The following is a 6,000-nucleotide window of genomic DNA, read 5'->3' on the forward strand; positions in this document are numbered from 1 at the left end:
AAAAACCATAGCCTTGATTAGATGGACCTTTGTTGGCAAAGTAATGTCTCTGCTTTTTAATATACTATCTAGGTTGGTCATAACTTTTCTTCCAAGGAGCAAGCGTCTTTTAATTTCATTGCTGCAGTCACCATCAGCAGTGATTTTGGAGCCCCCCAAAATAAAGTCTGTCACTGTTTCCACTGTTTCCCCATCTATTTTCCATGAAGTGATGGGACCAGATGCCATGATCTAAGTTTTCTGAATGTTGAGCTTTAAGCCAACTTTTCCACTGTCCTCTTTCACTTTCATCAAGAGGCTCTTTAGTTCTTCTTCACTTTCTGCCATAAGGGTGGTGTCATCTGCATATCTGAGGTTATTGATATTTCTCCCAGCAATCTTGATTCTAGCTTGTGCTTCTTCCAGCCCAGCATTTCTCATGATGTTCTCTGCATATAAGTTAAATAAGCAGGGTGACAATACACAGCCTCAATTCGTTGCTATATAGTACTCCATTATAATCTATTCATAATTCGTTTTTGGTTTTTTTAATTGAAGTATAGGACTTCCCTGGTGGCTCAGATGGTAAAGCGTCTGTCTACAATGTGGAAGACCCAGGTTCAATCCCTGGGTCAGGAAGATCCCCTGGAGAAGGAAATGGCAATCCACTCCAGTATTCTTGCCTGGAAAATCCCATGGACAGAGGAGCCTGGTAGGCTACAGTCCATGGGGTCACAAAGAGTTGGACACAACTGAGCGACTTCACTTTCACTTTCATAGTTGATTTACAGGTGTACAGCAAAGTGATCCAGGTATATATATATATGTACATATACACACAAATACACACATAATATATACACATATATGCATGCATGCTCAGTTGCTTCAGTCATGTCCAACTCTTTGCGACCTCATGGACCATTGCCTCCTAGGCTCCTCTGTCCATGGGATTTCCCAGGCAAGAATACTGGAGTGGGTTGCTATGCCCTCCTCCAGGAGATCTTCCTGACCCAGTGATTGAACCTGCATCTCCCACATTGCAGGTGGATTCTTTACCGCTGAGCTTTGGGGAAGCCTATATATATAGGCTTCAGTTCATTTCAGTTCAGTTGCTCAGTCGCGTCCAGCTCTTTGTGACCCCATGGACTGCAGCACGCCAGGCTCCCCTGTCCATCACCAACTTCCAGAGCTTACTCAAACTCATGTCCGTCGCGTCAGTGATGCCATCCAACCATCTCATCCTCTGTCATCCCCTTCTTCCGCCTTCAATCTTTCCCTGGAGTTAAATATATATACACACACGCACACACACACACACACACACACACATACATACCAATAACCTGTAATTATACATATATATATAAATTATTTTCAGATTATTTTCCATTATATGTTATTATAAGATGTTGAATATTTTTCCCTATACTACACAGTAGGTCCGTGTTGTTTATCTGTTTTATTTATAGTAGTGTGTTTCTGTTAATCCCAAATTCCCAATTTATCCCTCCCCACTTTCTTCTTTGGTAACCATCTGTTTGTTTTCTATATCTGTGAGTCTATTTATGTTTTGTAAATACATTCATTTGTATCATGTTTTAGATTCCACATATGAGTAATATCATATCATATTTGTCTTTGTCTGGCTTACTTCACTTAGTATGATAATCTCTAGGTTCATCCATGTTGCTGCAAATGGCACTATTTTGTCTCTCGTTGGCTGAATGATATTCCACTGTACATGTATACTAGATCTTCCTTATCCGTTCCTCTCTGGACGGGCATTTAGGTTGCTTCCCTGTCTTGGCTGTTGTGAATAGTGCTGTTATGAACATAGGTGTGATGTATCTTTTTGAATTATAGTTTTGTCAGGATATGTGCCAAAGAGTGTGATTGCTGTGTTACATGGCACAAGAACTGATTTTTTAGATTATACTCTAAAATACTTGCCAGTCCGGTAGGTGTGCAGTGACATCTCATGGGGATAATCCTTGCTCTTTTACGTGACTAAGCTACCAGATCATATGTTCTGAATATGTAGCAGGAATGGGGGATTGAAATTAAATGAAAGGGTCCCTGAAGGAGAAGAGAAGATGACAGAGACACCTTGCAGATTTAATGTTTTCTACCTTTGAAGCAGATGTACTGGGATGAACAGTCTTCCCCATCACATTCATGTCCTTCCTGGAACCTCAGAATATGTCCTTATCTGGAAACAAGATCATGATGGAATAAGGGGAACCCCAAATTTAAAATGACTAGTGTCCTTATAAGAAGAGGAAGAGATATATACAGAGACAGCTAGATACAGAAGGAAGATGGCTATGTGATGATGGAGGCCGAGAGCAGGGTTCTCTGGCTGCAAGCTAAGGAATGCCAAGGATTGCCAGCAACCACCGAAAGCTAGGAGGGAGGTGTGGAACAGCGTCTACCTCTGAGTCTGCAAGAAGAAACCAACCCTGCTGACACTTTGAATTAGTTCTAACCCTCAGACCTAAGGGAGAAAAAATTCCTGTTGTTTTGAGCCAGCCAGTCTGTGGTTCTTTGCTATAGCAGCCCTAGGAATCTAAAGTAGCAGGGAAATACACTAGATTGGAAATCGTGAGAGCTGGATCCCAGGCTCCTCTGCCACTAACTGGAGATCGTGTAGGCACAGCAGCTCCCAACACGTGCGCCTCCCTCCCCGTCGGCTCTCTGCCGCTCTTACCATTGGGCCCAAGGCTCGCAGGGGCTCCCGCTGCTGCTAACCCCAGGGTATCAACCATTCCTCTCGCTTAGTAAATAGTAACTTCATAAACTCTCCTCCACTTCCCAGCTGGAGTGGTCCATGTGTTTTCTGCCAGGACCCTGATCCTAAACCTCTGAGTGGTCCTTGCCCCACCTCCATTCTCTACCTAACTCTGCCCACGTCCCTTGCTTCCTTCCTAGCGCACGTCGCACTTTGCAATTATCTTATTTGCTCCCCCCTTCTCCCCCTCCATCACCCAAGCCTGCTTCTTCCACAAGACAGCAAGTTCCCAGAAAGCAGGACCTTCACCTGTTTCATGATCATTTATGTTCCCAGTGCCCTTGCAGTGTCTGGTACATTGTTGTTGTCGCTAATTCATGTCTGACTCTGCAACCCCATGGACTGTAGCCCGCCAGGCTCCTCTGTCCATGGGATTCACTAGGCAAGGATACTGGAGTGGGTTGCCATTCCCTTCTCCCGTCTCCTACATTAGAGCCATCTAATGACTACTTCTTAAGTGAAAGAAGGCAGGAAGAGGAAGAATGATGCCTTCTTCATGTTTACCTCCTCAACACTACCCACACCAGGTACTCAGTGGTGCTCAGTTGATGTTCCATGTTCTCACATGGTCCTGCCTTAAAGGCCAGAGGGTCCCAGTGTGAAGCACAAGAATAACAACTAGAGTGGATTTAATCACAGCTTTGTGCTCATTATTTTTTTAAATTGACCTTAGATCGAGCCTGAAGGAACATTTTAAAACGTGTGATTGAAGGTGCATTTTCTGCCATAACCTGCATTTGACATGAATGTGTAGGAGATCATGAATTTAAGACAGATAGCATCACCTATGTCGTTTGGATTTAAGCATGTAACTGAGTGACTATTGGCACAGGTGTAATCAACATAGCTCGAACATTAATATTTCAAGGACCAACCAAAATCATTCCAACATCTTTCCACAACAGAGCTCCCCTGACCAATTCCATGTCAAGTTACCTTCGATTTTGACCTGGATTATATGAACGCAACCATTATTGTGAAACTGGATCACTTGTCTGTTTTATGGGTTAATAAAAAAAAAATTAGGGAGTGCAGTGCGTAAAGGCTTTCTTGATCAATGCAATCTCTTTGGTAGAGAAAATATTTCCAAACAAGGGGAGAAAGGGGCATTTTTGACAAAAAGTAGACTGGGTAGCCTCTAAATTTCTCTCCTGTTTCACAGTCAGAGTGTCTCAGCCCTAAATTGGTTCTTAGGTTCTGGGCTTCCCAGGTGGCACAGTGGTAATGAATCTGTCTGCCAGTGCAGGAGACACAAGAGATGTGGGTTCGATCTCTGGGTCGGGAAGATCCCCTGGAGGAGAAAACGGCAACCCACTCCAGTGTTCTTGCCTGGAGAATCCCATGGACAGAGACTGGTGGGCTAGAGTCCGTGGAATCGCAAAGAGTCGGACACAACTGAGCTCAGAGCATGCACTCCCGCTGTGTCTGCTTCTAAAGTCACAACTTTACCTGGGAGGTGGATGGATGTGTTTCACCAAAAGGTCTTTCTATGAATCCCTGAAACTCTATGCAAATCTTTATATATGAGTACATTTTTTTTTTTCCTTTGAGTCTGTAGCTTTCTTCTGGTTCTCAAAGAAGGTTAAGAACTATTGACATTGAGTCAAATACAGGTCAGTATTTGGAGATATACTAGGGATAAGGCCAGTCCCTCCAGCAGAGGGCAGTGGCTCCCACATTCACTGACCTCCTTGACCTCATGACATTGGTTGTCAAGAGACGGGAGAGACTGAGCCAGGTAGGGCTGACCCAAGAGCACCAAAGGAGAATGCCAACTTTTCCCTGCTCTTCCTGCTGGGTTGGTTTTCAAATCTCATTTCCAACCCCCAGTTACCATATCACAGAGCACATAAGCTCTCAAGCAGAGACTCTGGGGAAGACCACCTTCTCTCATCAACTTCCTGAAAGGGCCTAGAAGATTCTTCTCAAGGACACATGTTTTTCTAAGCTTTTTCGCTCCTTTGTCACAATGCTGGTTTCTGGGACTTCTCTGGTGGTCCAGTGGCTAAGATTCTGTGCTCCCAATGCCAGGGGCCTGGGTTCAATCCCTGGTCAGGGAACTAGACCCCACATGCCATAGGTAAGAGTTCGAAGCCTGCAACAAAGACCAACACAGACAAATAAATATTAAAAAAAAAAAAAAAATTGCTGGTTTCTCTTGCTCCCATTGTGGACATATTTAGACCCCCTGAGCAAATGCTGATTCAGAGGTTCTGGTTGGAAGACATTGCTCAATGGAAACTTGAATGAATTGACATTGATTCTCACTTGGACACCTTTGCCTGTAGAATAAACACTTAGCTCCTTGACTTTTCATTCAAAGCCCTTGAGAACGGTTCCAGTCCCCTTCAACTCTTTTGCTCCTCTCCCACAGAAGGTTGAAACAGAGCAGGATGTTGGGCCCTCCTGCACACAGGTCCTTTCAGTGTCCCTCATTTCTTGTTTTAGGAAATAGGTTTCATTCTGGCTTCTTGACTTTCCCTGAGTTCCAAAGGGCAGACTCAAACAGTTGCTAATTAAGGGTGGTGATGGTTTCATCGCCAAATCGTGTCTGACTCTTGCAACCCCGTGGACTGTAGCCTGCCAGGCTCCTCTGTCCATGGAATTCTCTAGGCAAGAATACTGGAGTGGGTTGCCATTTCCTTCTCCAGGGGATCTTCCTGGCCCAGGGATCAAACCCAGGCCTCCTGCATTGCAGGCGGATTCTTTACCTACTGACTAAGGTATGAGGAAAGACCTAAATCAAGGGAGGAGCAGTCAAGAAATTATCTGAGGCAAAATTAAAGGAAGCAGAAAAGCTCACCAAGATGATGACCTGAGGGCAAAGGAAAGGAGGGGAGGCCCTGCACACCCCCTGATCTTGAACTATGGCTATAAAGCTCCTCACCAAATCCTTGAGTTTGGACACACAGTTCCTGGGGGGCAGGAGCCTGCTGTGTCTCTCTCTGGCCCCCCCAAAGCAATAAAGCTATTCTTTGCTACTTCATCCAAAACTGTTTCTGAGATTCAATTTGGCACCAGTGCCTGGTGGTTGAGTCTCCAGCTTCATTAAAGGCTCCGAAAGGCTGAGGAATCAAACCACGAAGATAATTGTGGGGAGAGTTTTACAGGCGCAGAGAGGTGTACGTGCAAAGGCCCTGGGTGGGAGCCTGCTTGACCCTTCAAGAGGCCCAGCATGGCTGGAACAGTGTGTGCAGACAGGAGATGATATCAGAGGGGTGGTGGAAGCA

The sequence above is a fragment of the Giraffa tippelskirchi genome, chromosome 3 (assembly GCF_054371585.1).
Source record: "Giraffa tippelskirchi isolate mGirTip1 chromosome 3, T2T-mGirTip1v1.2.pri, whole genome shotgun sequence".
Classification (NCBI taxonomy): domain Eukaryota; kingdom Metazoa; phylum Chordata; class Mammalia; order Artiodactyla; family Giraffidae; genus Giraffa; species Giraffa tippelskirchi.